Source organism: Tachypleus tridentatus, chromosome 10, assembly GCF_004210375.1.
Source record: "Tachypleus tridentatus isolate NWPU-2018 chromosome 10, ASM421037v1, whole genome shotgun sequence".
NCBI classification, from domain to species: Eukaryota; Metazoa; Arthropoda; class Merostomata; order Xiphosura; family Limulidae; genus Tachypleus; species Tachypleus tridentatus.
This window is the reverse complement of record NC_134834.1, coordinates 148,926,136-148,941,590: the sequence shown is the minus strand read 5'-3', so window position 1 is coordinate 148,941,590 and position 15,455 is coordinate 148,926,136. Positions and strand designations below refer to the sequence as shown.

Genomic DNA, 15,455 nt, shown 5'->3' with positions numbered 1-15,455 from the left:
ATTTTTAACAGCAAATAAAATCAGAAAAAAAAATATACACTGAATTCAGGCTAATTCTGTTTTACACTAAAATATTTCAATTACAGAGGGACGAAAAAATGTGTAGCGTCAACACAAAATGATAAACCTGCTTACAGAAAATAGAACATTTGGATATATAATTAGTAGAGAAAATAATGTCCTACCCTTCCTCCTTGGAGAAACTTATCCATTTTTGTCTCTTTATCCAGAAACGGTATCGTAAATGTTCGGAGTTTCTTTGGAGGCGAAGTTTTGGGCGGCTGTTATAAGACTTAACCGTTAAGTCGAAGTGGTGTATCAAAAGAGAATCCAACTAAGCAGCCGGGTTTCGATACCTGTGGTAAGCAGAGCACAGATAGCCTATCGTGTAGCTTTGTTCTTAATTCAAAACAACAATCAAGCAGATGAAATTTGTTAAAACCCTTCAGGTTTAATTTTACGATACTCAACTTGGGATGAGGTTCCTTGTTTTGAACATCTACATACACAAATAGGAACCTATTACTTGTTCTTCTTTGTTTGTTTGTTAAGAACAAAGTTAAACAGTGAGCTAGCTGTCTGTACTGTGCTCAATACGAGTTAATCTCGTCGATAAAACAAGTTCTTAGTTTATACGGTATCTCAAATTATCAAAATACACTCTGTTGTCAGATGTTCAATCAAATAATCGTGACACACATGTAACGCCCGATACCGCAACCAACAGTTTTTTAACACCCTTCTTACTCGAAAACAGTAAAATAAGCTTGTCTGCAGCCATAACCAAACAAAATCATTAATGTGTAACTTTTTTTAATATATAAGTTAGATAAACAATGTTTTTCTTTCGTCAGTGATTGACACTGGAAGTTAATAAATACATCTCATGCGATAGAAAACAACATAAGCCACCAAGAATGAAATGTTAGAATACGTCACAGCCAACCAACATCAGCAAGTCTCATTTGTAGCCTAAAGGCAAACACTCTGGACAAGTGAATAATAAAAAAAATAATCGGTTATAAACAAGAAACGGGTCAAGATGAGTTAATATCATCTTAGGCCTCGTTTGCTGATGTTTTTGTCACTATTTATTAATCTGGCTAGACTTTCCAAAGTAAACAGACGAACCAATTTTGTTAAGTGCAAGGGAGGGGGGAATGCAATTACTCGTACAGAACTGTAGTCCATAGCTTTAGGCTAAGTTCTAGAATGTTACGTATAATGTTCATGTAGTGTTAGTAGCCGCTGTTTTGTCGCGTTTCGTACCAGGCGTGAAACAGGTGGAGTTAGGGTTAATTGTGTGGTAATTTCAATGCCTTACAAGAACAAGGTGTAATATGAAAATATCCTAAAAAGCCCGAAATGGAACTAGTTTTCCAAAAATGATAACTGAGATGGTTATTTCAGATGTTTTAATCAATTTAAACTCAGTTTGAAGTTAATAAATCACTAGCTGGATTAAGCGTCCGTTGGATATATAAAATAAAAACTCGTTTGTAACAAAAGATAGAAAACTGTGCTTTGCTTTTTTATTTAACATAATAAACATTAAAAGTGCAAAAAATATACATAAAGATACCGGTACTAAAAAGAAAGACATAACGTTTTCAAGAATTATATCAATATGAAATTAAACGTAGATCCATCCCACCCCACTCATTACCTTCCTTCTGTGATCTGTATCAAGTTTGGTGCTGATTGATCAAGAAACGTGGAAACGTATAATGAACAGACACACACACGCACACACCTATTGACGTTTTTTTTATATAGATTAATCAAGAAATATGGAAACATAAGGAACAGATGCATACATACTGACGTTTATTTATATAGATTTACGTTACCGATTTGTAGCGGATATTAGAAGATTGAATACAGAAATAAAGTATTAATTTATTTACATAACAAATTATTGGGACAAATATTACACAGTCTCTCTGAAAAGCGTTTTTTTAGGTGAATGACACAATCTGGAAGAAAAAAATATAGAAGTCGAATTTATATTCTTTATACACTTATCTTCTAGACCGTAAACAATACCTATCTCGGCCGCACAAATGACATTCGATCCATGCAATGACTGTAATCAACTTCAACAAAATTATAAGAATCGAAAGAATGACTGGTCTTGTTGACTAACTTCAAATATACATCAGTTGGTCAAGAAGAGAAACTTATAAAAAAAACACAATGAAAACGATTTTTTTCAAGTGTCTTTTTTTGTGTGTGTACCCCACACGACGAAACGTGTAATAAACTCCTTTCTTAAGGTATGACTTTCTATCACTCAGAAATAAAAATCTAATTATTTACCCAGTACCTGGTTAACATTTTACATTTTGTCCTTCCGATGTGTGTACAATTAATTCAATTCATCACTCTGGTATGTAAAAAAATATATATGTAATTCACACCTCGGGTGCACAAGGAACTAAGGTAAACATAATTAATTCGTTTTGGTGTATAAAGAACTACGATAAATCTTAATTCACACCTCAGGTTTATATAGAACTAAGATTATTTTAATGATCCAAACTTGTGAACCGAGATAATTCGAGCTTTTCAGTCAATCTAACCATAACTGAGCTAAAATAATATTACTTTACTTAACGATAAAACCTTAAATTGTGAACCTAAATAACCCTAGTTTGCGAACGTAGATAATCCTGACACACAGTAAAGGATTATGCAACACAGTAATACACACAACATAAAGTAGGATATTCAGTGCAATATAGTACATAACGGCACACGTTACAAATACCAGTGTCAACACTAATGACAAATATTGCATCTTACATCAATGAAATGATGTAACTCTTTATCAAGCAGTGTACATCTGAAAGAAAATCTGAGATCAATTATTCAATGAGAAGTGAAGCAGAAATGTTATTTCCTGTCTTTGGAATTCCAGTCGTATTATACCATCACTGATGGCGTTTTATATAAATTTCTGGTTATACTTCCTGTTATTTTCCTACACTACCTTACAAGTTAGATAAGATAATACTGGAAGTTCGTGGAATAATAACATCCTTACAACATTCCATGAGACAGGATAGTAATTACTCTCTTATCTTTGTGTTATTCGTTAAAAAACAACAAACAAAGAAACAAACTGTGAAACGTTATGGAAGTTGACGTATGAAAACTGGTTTAATGTAACTCGATTGTTTAGTGAATTTCCATTGGAAGGGAGTCATAAATGCAATTTGAACAAATATTACAAATTAATGTAGACGAAAATAGTTTAACTTCTTGGGCACACACACATAAAATAATAAATAAATAAATGCATGAGTTATCTGTAGATCTCTGAACTATAAAATTAAAATATTACACAGCAAGTGGTTAACAAACACACATTGATTCGTATCTTCCTTTCTCTAGTGGTTAACAAACACACATTGATTCGTATCTTCCTTTCTCTACCAGTACTAAACTTATACTACGTATCAACTCATTCAACCACTTCAGATCGAACCAGATTCATTAGAATATTGTCATACGAATTATAAGAAGAAACGGTACCCGGTGACTCAACGACAAGTTTATCTCTCTTAAAACTGGAGTTCGATCCCTGTGGTGGACACGGGGCAGACATCCCATTGTCGCTTTAAGAAAAAAGTAGAATGTATATCAAACCTGTAAATAAGATAACATAGATAGTGTTGTGACGAACAAAAACAGTGATATATACTCACACAGCTCCTCATGAAAATGGATATCAAAACATGGTTGTTCTATCGTGTTAACGAAAAATAAATAAAGACATATTTGCCAGTTTTCATCCTAAGCGAACCTTTTGACCCAAAGCTTCCCGATAACAAACAGAGGTAAGAAAAGGTACCACACCCTACTGGGACGCGATCAAATAGCTGCTTGTAAACGCTACAAGAGGGCGTGTTCACGAAACACGCGATCACGAACTGAACGCAACTCTGCGATCATGAAGTTAAGCGTTTTTATAATTACAATGTATAACGTAACTAAAACAAAAATCAAACTAGTCTCCACGAAAGTTCATAAAAATAGAACAGAAGAAACTCACGAAATATTCCTGGACTGTTGTTCCATGCCATTCTTTATTAATATTTTAAATAATTTAGTATAGTTGTAGTACGTTAGGCCTACTTTACGTCCTATGCAATCAAGCTAAAGATACACTGTTTTTATTGGTATATTTTTCTCTCATGGAAACACTATTACCAGCACACCATAGAAAGCTATCATATTAACTATTGTGTTGGTCTGTTTCCTACCTTCGAAATCCCCAAGTGTCTCAGCGCAGGCCTATGTCGTTAAACTTCAGGTTTAGATACCCGCAGTGGGCAGAGTACAGATAATTCATTGGTAGCTTTGTGCTGAAATATAACCAAAACCACATCTAGCTTTGAAACTTCCAGACTGGTCGACATTAACAAAATTTTATGCACGAATTATTAGCTTGTTATCAACCATTTTAAAAAAGTTTAGATTTGTTGAAGAGAAACCAGTTTCTACGCTTGGTTGCGAGACTGACCAAAAACTACATTATATTCTCCACAGACTTAACTTACAATAGTGCTACTTACAAGTTGCAAAATGTTTAAAGATAGCATAAACGTTCATTTTAATGCTGCCTTATTTTTTATGTGCTGAGTGAACATTCTATTATAAACTATTTTTCTAACAATAAACTTAACAGCCATCTAGTGGGTAAAATTATTATTATTATTATTACTTCTTGTTTTCCAAAACCAAATTGAAAGAAATAAAGGTTAAGGCCATAGATGACCCAATAAATTCTGTATTAACTGTATGGAACTGGTTCTAAAATACAATCTCACGCACATTGTTCGAGGCAGAAAATGTACCCTATTATCCAGAAACATTTTTCACGTTTTTTTCTTCTAATTAATATTCTCGTAACTGAGTCACTCTCTGAGATAAAAAAACTTACTGCTTCATTCTAGAACTTCAAATTACAGATCTGACATTCTTATATTCATTGAACTTGCAATAGACCAAGAATTAAGCACGTGGATGGTGATGTTGAAAATGGATCTTTAATTGCTGAGCGTCGCAGCAGTTTGGACTGATGTCGTAAGAAGTTTGTTTCAGATTCTGATGCAGAATTTGATTTTAAAACACTGAAGTAGAAGAATTGGGCGGCTAAGACAAAAGGTAATACATGCCAACATAACACAAATCAACATACAGACACGTAGATGGATCAACATGACAACACAGATCAATATGCAAATACGCAGATGGATCGACATAACACACAGATCAGTATACAAATACGCAGGTGGATAAACATAACAGAGATCTGGCAACAATGGTAGTAAGATAACTACGCACAGAACCGGAAACGTAGTCCAACACGCTAATTCCTGGGCTGTACCCAAGATAGACAGACAAAAGTAGAGAGAGAGAGAGTGAGAAGTAAAAAGAAAGGTTGAAGGGAAGCGTGAGAACAAGTTTGAAAATTCCTTTCCGCTCTAGTGACACGTCAGCATAAAGTATCCTCGGGGACCGAATTGCTGTGTTATAACTATGAACTTTATGTAGCAGAAACATTCACGCTACATGTTTCATATCAGAGTTTCCTTCCTTCAGTCTCGCTTGTAATTTCAAAGTTAAAATTTCCTACATAAATCACCTGCAAGAGCAAATAGGAAATATAATGTAAAACCATATGGCTTTCATGAAGTACAAATGTTAAACCTTGATGGTATGAGATGCTTGTATGGCCAGGCCAGGCACCCTTAGAGTGCATGTTTAATCCCTTCTCATTTTAAACTACTAATCAGTAGGAAGGGTAACAACCAGCAAAACCCACCACCACAAGGGCTTATAATGGCTTTTTGAAATTATTAACAGGGTTACCTGTTACTTTTATAACGTAACCTGAGAATCAAGTATGAAGCGCGTTCAGTGGCATTACGTAGTCTCGAACCTTGGGCAACCCAGCCAGCAAACCGATACCTTGATCACTATAGGCCACTATTGACCCATTTATCTCACTTTATCTATTTTAGTTAAATATTATAGGTATTAACTTGTTGTTGTTTTGGGGACTTAGGTTTAGACCAGATCATTTCTTTGCTCTGTCCTTCTAACCTAGGAGACTTTTTAAATGTCTACTTGTTGATAAAATTCAGTTTTAAAACTCAGCACAAGGTAGTTAGTAGCTGATCTGGTAAAGGTTACGAACGAAGACCAACCTCATGCGCCTAACCACTACAAACCATGACAGAGCTAACAAGTGTGTACGTTCACTGAACTTCTTAGACAATGACAACCACTCCACTATTAATAAATTCTTGTCTGTGACTGCTTTAACCGCGTGCGGAATTTTTGCGAGTCGTACGCGATATAAAGCATACTCGCGTTCAACTGCCGAAGACAGAACGTACGCTATCCGGTGAACCAGCAAACAATGGGTTAAAAACTGTTTTAGTTAGTTTGTTTCCTGGTGACGAGAGTATCTGGAAATTTTATTATGATTGTGTAAGGTAACGTGCTAATAGTCACGTGTAGCAAATCATATCCCTATTGTGCTAGAGGACACATGAAACTAAAACCTTATTCCAAAAATCAACAAAGAAAGAAAAATATTTTCAAACCAAGGACTGATTGGAAAACTACATATATACATAAGTTTTTGCCTGTGCTATTTTGTAAGGATTTAGATATAACACCCCTACTATGTTCTTTGCATAGATTTTGTTTAATGTGTTGATTCAATAGACATAAGGTTATATTTATAACCAAGTTCTGAGTACAGTGAGGTTCTAACTGTAATATTTTTGTTTATCTGTTGTTGGCTGCTAATTCTTGTTTCACCCTGTACTTAAAAGTTTATGAAGAAACACTTAATTTCTGTAAGAAAGCTAACTTTAAGGGGTAATGATAACATTGTTTACACTAGAATTATGATTTAAAATTACTACTATTTATTAATAGTATTTTAAAAGTGGATACTATGTTTGAAACTGAGTCACCTCAGTTAAACTGGTTGACACTATTGTTTTAGTTTTTTTTAATTATTATGTAATAATATAGAAACAGAAGAAGAACAAGAAATTCAAACATTTTACTACAATATTTATACACACTATCATTAACATAGATATTGGTATACCAGTAAACACTGTACAGTATGTAAAGTTCTGATGACCTATTGAAGAGATATTTAAAGTACTATTTAGACGAATAATCAGAGCCATTCTTAGATAGGCAGTGCTATCGCTTGCTAACAGGCAATCAAACCTGCATGGCTAGATGGTTTGTGAGTTTGACTCGTAATCTGAGTGTCATGGATGTAAATCCCAGTCACATCAAACATGTTCGCCCTTTTAGCCGTGGGGGGCCTTATATTGTTACGATCAATCATTGGTAAAAGAGTAGCCCGAGAGTTGGCGGTGGGTGATGATGACTTGCTACCTTTCCCCCCTATACTTACACTGCTTTGATCGTACATTTTAATGACGTCACGACAGTACAAACTGCAACGTTGAACGACCCTTATGTGTCGTCATTTTACTGTGTACTGACTGACTGACAGACAACACGCTACTGTGTAGTAGTGCGAGTTGTTAGAACAAATAACCCCCTCCAGTTGGCCTTCAGCTCCATTTAGGAGAAATAAACCAGACAGATCAACACAGCTGAAATAAATATTTTAAACCTTAAAGGTTTTTGTAAACAGGCTTAGCAAACAAGTAACACAATGACTTTTTTACGCCATGCTGACACAAATATTAACGCTTATTGTAAGTGTTGAAAAACAAGACAGAATGCGGTACGGTGACAGATAGTCGTGCAGCTTCGTACATACACAACTGTTAGGTCAATCGGTTATTTGTGAAGGGCACGTCTATACGCCTGATGAGGGAATTGCAAAGGAAGCCACTGTCTGCTCGTGCTTTGGACTCGGCGGCATAAACAGATTTGACAACCGATTTGAAAAGATCTCGGAAAAGCCACATCTAACTGGGGCTTTGGCGCTTTTCTGTACGGTCTATTTGTTTGTTATTACGCACAAAGCTACACAAGGGGCTATATATTTTTACGGGTTTATTCTGCTTAAATACCGATCAACCTTGGAGACAGTTACAAGATTAAATACAGAAAGGTTTGTTGTTGTTGTTTTTAATTTCGCGCAAAACTACACGAGGGTTGTCTGCGCTATCCATCCATAATGTAACAATGTAAGACTGGAGAGAAGGTAGCTAGTCATCACCACCCACCGCCAATTCTTGACCTACTCTTTTACCAATGAATAGTGGGATTGACCGTCACATTATAACGAATCCACGACTTAAAGGGCGAGGATATTTGACGTGACGGGGATTTAAACCCTCGGATTACAAGTGCCTTATCCATCTAGCCATGCCGAACCATTCAGAAAGAAAATGTACAACAAACAATTTATCTTAAAAACATTTAGGCCTAGGTACCAATATTCTCTTTATATCACAGCTTGTGTTCATATTTTAAACCGATTAAAAAATTCTAGTTTGTTACCAATATAAACAAAACTGGTTGAGTTTCGGTGTGATCTTGACCTACATTCACCATAAGTTAATTAATGTGTCCTTAGACAACACTCAATCTTTGTAACAAATACTAAAAAAAAAAAGAGAAAAAGAAATTCTTCTTGTACTACACACACGCGCGCGCAAAGAAGTGAAAGCAATATTCCAGCTGTGGGGTGGAGGTAATAACGCTGACTTTTTTTTTGGGTGTGTGTGATTTTTTTACGGACTTGTGCATTTGTTTATATACAACGCTCTGTATTTACGGAGGTTTAATCAAATTTATCTGTCATATAAAAAATCTCCAGAATAATTATTTTATTTTGTTTTCTTAAAAAAATGCTTGCTTTTAACGCTAGGTGGCTATGCCTAGAAACCAATAAACTAAAACTACACCACCGCATGAGGACTCACTTATCTCCAAGATTTAAGTTTACAGTATTTGTTGAAGATGTGTATTGAACGAGAAATGTTTACTTTTTAAGCCGGAAAAACAAAGGAGACGAACATTGAAATCTGCAGGAATCAGCAACACCTAACTCAAGTTCTTGAAGTGAGGTCGAAAACTTATAAAGCTACGACGAAAGACAATTTTTTTTCTACATGCTTAGCAACTTTCGGATCTTTTGTTTACTTCCTACGTTTCTATTCCAAAGATGTATATTATAAAATTGTTGTTTACCGAAACCACTTAGTTTACTCAATTAGTTTTGTACACAACAAAAAAATGTCCATAATACTCGCTTTTTTTAGTATATCTACAGTTTCGTCTACCACAACTTATTGTTACGCATGTTTCGTATTTGTCCCGTTTTTATGCGTCTTCGCTATAAATTTGTTACTTTATACCAAGAAGGTACAAGTTCAAAGCAAGTTTTAATTACTACAGATTGTGGTTTCGCTATTTGCAGACATTAGCTACATCCAACAGCCTTAAAACATGCACAGTTTTTATGTTTTATCATATATCAGGTAAACGCTTATCTTTTTGTCATAACTCTTAATGGCGCATTCTGTGTAGCGGCATGCGCATCCTTACGTCAGCAGAATGAGCAGAGCCTCTTGTACTTGTTCGGTGCGTAGAACGTGTATGTCATTTTGACCTTACTTTAAGGAAAAAAATCATTGGTCATCCACAGTCAAAATACTGTGCAAACTATATACACGTCTCCGTTAAAAAAAAAAAAAAAACACTCCTCTGAAATATAACATGATTTTCACGTGATTTTATATATTTTTATTACAATTAATATTGTACGTTTTAGTGTGAGTGTCATGGAGAGTCAAACGGTAATTATTATTCACGAAATGCGGTGTTCAAAGACTGATAATCGTTGGCTAGAAGAAAAATGTCATCCTGTCAACTTATCGAAATAGTTCTCACAATAGTCGGTTGAGGGAGTGAACTTATCGAAAGGAGGGAGTGAAATCAAAATTGATAGCTAAACTGATAGCTATAATTATATAATTAATAATTTTTTTTACAGTAAATATTCATTCATTAGTTAGCTGGACCTCGTATTTTATTGTTTTACCCATCATCGTGCCCTAAGTTAAACAACAACAACGACAAAAAACATGGCTTGACTAAATAATGAATAATATTTGCTGTAAATTCGTACCTAAGCTATGTGTAGCTACCAGTTGGTCCGCCAATTTCAATCGCATTCCTTTAAAGTCAGGTCCAGCATAGCCAGGAGATTAAAGCGCTCGACTCGTTATCTGATAATCACATTTTCGAATCCCCGTCGCACGAAACATGCTCGCCCTTTCAGCCGTGGGGGTGTTATAATGTTATGGTCAATCCCACTATTCGTTAGTAAATGAGTAGCTCAAAAGTTGGCGGTGAGTGGTGACGACTAGCTGCTTTCCCTCTAGTGTTATACTGCTAAATTCAGGGCAGCTAGCGCAGATAGCCCTCGTGTAGTTTTGGACGAAATTAAAAAACAAACAAAACAAAGGATCTTTTAAAATCGTTCTTCAGTCCTTTTTCGACCGCACCTTTTTTCACACATAAGGCGTTTTTTCTATTAGATGACTTTTTGTCCATACCAACAAACCACAGCAAGTAAGAAAGTGACAATAGATAGTAACCAACATTAGCTTTAGGATCGTAATCCTACTATTCGGACCAGACTCATAGTTTACAGAACCAACCACATTCTTTAAAATATATGGTGGAAGGTTTTTCTCTCGAAAACAGTGTTAATAACTTCCCTTAGGGTAACGCCATGGAATCTAAATTAACAGTTTCTTGTTATCGCCCGCATGACTTCAGTACAGCCATATTAAGCATCATTACTTATGCTAATTACTTAAGCTAATATCGCATGACACTAAACGCACTTTAATTAGGGCAATTCCATAAAATCTGTGCTGAAAAGTTGCAATGAATAATATTTGGGTTAATTTCATAGTGTTTACATTTTCCCTATTAAATGCTTAATTTTTTTTTTTTCCTTTTCCCATTTTCATCTTTCGAAACTCTACTCAAATAAGTGGTTGAGTCTAACAACGCAAAATGCATATTTTTTCTTTATGTTCATTGGCCCTACGATTTTGGCCAGCAGTGTACATGTATCTAGATTACTGTCTGCCCATTACGATTTTAGTGACGAGAGTACCTTGAAACCTTACAAGTGTAGTGAGTGTTGATAAACTAAGCCTAAAGTAATGACGTAGTGTGGGATCATCTAGCCTAGAATCAAATGCATAAAATTTATCATTAAAGTAAAAATATCGATTCAATCTTAAACTTAAATCTTTTCTGCATTAATATGTTCTGTTATATCACCAATGTTTTAATGAAAAATAAACTTCTTTAATCAATATAAAAAATTAACAAATATTTTTGCAGTTTTGTTGTCTATACATTTCATTTTATACTTTCAGTGCAGAGACTAACAACAATATTAGGTTATACTTTTATTTGATAGATTGTTTAGGCAGAGTATTCATGATGAAACTTTGCAGAATGGACAGCATCTGCCTGTTGTGGAGACACAAGTGTAGAAGACGACATTTCGAAAAGCGGAAAATTTTCGAAACGTCTTCCTCTAGACTCGCGTCTCCACAACAGGCAGTTGCCGTCCATTCTACAAAGTTTCACCAGGTTATACTTTTGTTGCTAAGCAACATAGCATAAAAGCCATTATTGGAACATAGTGGCTTTTCAACATATTAGAAGTTGTTAATCTAACTGATTTTTTACTAATAATTTACTCTACGAATACGCTACGAATTCATTTCATGAATGATCTTAATTTTGATTGGTTCACAAACGAATTTACCTACGTTTGACTGTCTCGACTATACTTCTCTGCCTCTTTGTTGGTTAAGCTAGATTTCGCTATAAAATGTGAGGTTAGGGTATACTATAGGGTGAGGTAGTTGTCCTGTCGTTTTCGGCGGGTTATACGCTAGTATATAAAAAACATCGTCTCAAAAATAGATCTTTAGCCAATTCATAAGAAACAAATAAACAGGTGTTTAAACAAACTATTCAAATAACTATCACCCCCCTCTTTCCGTTGGTTATTATATACTCTTCAAAGAAAGAAACGCAAAAGGCAAAATATAAGACACATTGTTAACAAGTTTATTCCGGGTAGTTCTCTATGACATGTGTGAAACTTTGCACATTCACTGCTGAACATCCAAAGTCTGCAAAGGCGAAGTCCACGCTCACTAGTTGAAGTTTAACGTCACTCAACGTCAATAACGAGTATGCCCCCCGTAAGCATCAATAACTGCTTGGCATCTCCTGCTCATGGAACTGATGAGATGACGAATCACATCCTGTGGAATGGCTGTCCACTCAGCCTGCAAAGCTGCTGCAAGCTGAGGTAGAGTCTGCGATTGAGGTTGTCGCCGTCGCAGACGTCGGTCCAACTCGTCCCAAAGATGTTCGATGGGGTTTAAATCTGGTGATCTGGAGGGCCAGGGAAGAACGTTGATGTTGTGGTGTCTCAAGAAGACAGTGGTGAGTCGGGCTGTGTGAGGACGAGCGTTGTCATTTTGAAAAACGTCGTTGACGTTCACCATGATGGGTTGCACATGGGGCTTAAGAATCTCGTAGATGGTTGCGTACGGTCTGATCAGAAATCCTACGCAGCCCTGGTATGGTTGAGGCAGTAGACGTTGCAGTGGTGGTCCTATCCCGAAGGTGACGTAACCGGATGTTGCGATCTTGTGCGGGCGTGGTCACACGAGGTCTGCCAGATCGTGGACGGTCACGAGTTGATCCATGTTGTTGGTGACGATTCCATAGCCTTGTGATGGTGCTTGGGTGGACATTCACAGCTCTGGCAACATCTGATCGAGATTTGCCTGCTTCCAAGCGACCAATGGCGTTGTTGCGTTGTGCTTCAGTCAGTCTTGGCGTAACTGTATTGCGTGTCGGTGGCATAACACTGAGCTATGGAAACCGAGAACCCGTCACTTTTATAGGGATTTTGCACATGTTGCCCTTGCAGAACATGCAGATCTCTCAAACAAATTTATTGGACACGCATGCCTTTTGGCGAAAAGTCCGATGTTTTCCTCCGTTTTCAAAGTGCACAACGTTTATTGTCATTTTAGTCTGACAATCAGTGCCTTAACACGTGTAACATCACATACTCTGAGCTTGTAACGTTATTACATATATTTCTCTTTAAAATAACAAAAATATCCCTTTTGCGTTTCTTTTTTTGAAGAGTATATGTTTCAGAGCAAAGCTACACTGCATGATTTGCTGTGTTCACCACGGAGAATCGAACACCCAGGTTTTAGCGTTTCAAGTTCGTGAACTTGCTGCTGTCTCTCCGGGTGATGGCTCAGTAGTAAGTTTAAATGTTTATAACGTTAAAAATTAGGTTTAGATACTCGCGGTGGGCACAGTATAGGTAGCCCATTGTAGAGCTGAATGCTTAAAAACAAATAAACAACTATTAGGTATCATGTTTATCTATATTTGACTACATTTGCTGATGAGTTTATTTTTAGTTGTATCTATGTAGATAACTTAGGCAGAGAACTCTATTCTTCAGGTACTGTGAGTTATTTATATATTCCAAGGATAGATGAAACCTTGTTCCTTTTGAAAATTAAAGTAATTTAAAAGTTGTACACACATAGAAATACTTCCTTCCGAAAAGCATGCAAATGAAGTATCTCTACACGACATTATAATTTGATAAATTTCAAATATTATTTTATGAAATATAAAACTACGCCCCCTACAGATATCTGTTGCAGTTAAGGAAAAATAACTTTAAAATCTCACTAAGAAGTCTTCTAGATACTAAGCCTTTGGTAAATTTGCCTTACGAAATTATATATCACAGTTTGAAAACAGAATTTCATCGTTCCTTTCAGTTTAAAAATGTACAAGTAATGTTCCTTTTAATGTTCAATACTCCTCGCAGCGCCCCCTACAGTAGAAACCGACTGAGTCCAAATCACTCAGAAGTCACAGGCTTTAAGGTTTACTCCGAAGAATAACATTCAATTTTTTTTAATGGTTTAACGAACCCATGATAAAACTATCACCTCCTGTTTTCATGACATAACAGTGATTATATCCTGTTTTAATGACATACAGGATATAATCACTGTTTAAAAAATTATTAAAGCATCAAGGCTTGAAGGAGAATGTACGTGTGTGTGTGTGTGTGTGTGTGTGTGTGTGCATACATGACACAAACATATTACCACAAATCAATATCAGGCATTTTAAAGAAACGTTTTAGAAACCTCTCGAATTTACAACTTCTCTTTGAAATACAAGGGAAAAATTATTCTTTTACCTATTATATTTAAAGAATTAATCTACGTTGCTGAGCCTGGGAGAGAAAATTAAAGTTTCTGTGGTGTTCAACGTAGATTCAAACTGAAATTTAGGTTCAATAAAAAAAAAAAAAGCGTGGTCACCCTTGTTAGGGATCTCGGGTATGCTGGAATATTTTTGAATGCAATCATTAATCCTGCACAAAGAATAGAACATTTGCTGGGTAGCTGAACTTTACATTATAAGACGCAGGGGACACTTTTGAGGGTAGGAAACACGGTCTATGAGTGACAAACAGTAATTACCTTGGCGGCGAGATTCAGGAAGTACTAGAAATAAAACCGACCACGACAATAAACTCTAATCAATCACTGGAATGATTTAATTAATATCAGGTAACTTAAATTAGAAGTTGAAGTGACGTGAGTTCGAAGAAAAGGTAACACGTAATCAATGCATTCAAGTATTTTTTCTAACTTTCTCTCTTAAAACAGCAATAAATAAAAACGTTTTTAATTATTTACATGCTTCAATTTTGTTTTTATTGCATAACGATAAAAATATCACAATTAGATGTTGCTTTGCCAGAAATAATTCCACAAATACCTGACTAATTACTTGTCTGAAGTCAAGCGAAAAGTTGTGCAATGGGCTACCTTTGCTCTACCCACCACGGGTATCGAAACCCGGTTTCTAGTACTATACGTCCGCAGAAATACTGCTGTGTCACTTGAAGGGGGGTAACTTAAATATATATCTTGGATTTACTTTTCATTCAAATTTAACTGTTCTCAAACTGACGACAGTATACACATTTATTTGTCGTTTCACGATCGTAAAAAAACTACATTAAAGTTAAACATAATAATTTAAAAATATTGAAATCTCACACTTCATATTTTGTTTAATTGAAACATTAATCGTTTCAGTGCCTATGGCTAATCATTGTTAGATTTCTGCTGTTTATTAAATCCTTCACAATATTAGTCGCTCCAGTGCCTATTGCTAATCATTGTTAGATTTGTACTGTTTATTAAATCCTCTATAAAAATTAGTCGCTCCAATGCCTATTGCTAATCATTGTTAGATTTCTACTGTTTATTAAATCCTCTATAAAAATTAGTCGCTCCAGTGCCTATTGCTAATCATTG

At 35.6% G+C, this 15,455-nt stretch overlaps 1 long non-coding RNA gene across 3 annotated transcripts in view; it reads right to left on the bottom strand.

The window, feature by feature from the left end:
• The window catches only part of LOC143230589 (uncharacterized), a 100,643-nt gene that overhangs the window by 59,343 nt on the left and 25,845 nt on the right, over positions 1–15,455 (bottom strand). The window contains exon 2 of one of the 3 annotated variants that reach the window (XR_013016527.1): positions 186–356. The exons of the other annotated variants lie outside the window; for them this stretch is intronic. This is a non-coding gene — a long non-coding RNA (uncharacterized LOC143230589). The remainder of the gene's footprint in view (positions 1–185; positions 357–15,455) is intronic. 3 annotated transcript variants of the gene reach the window in all.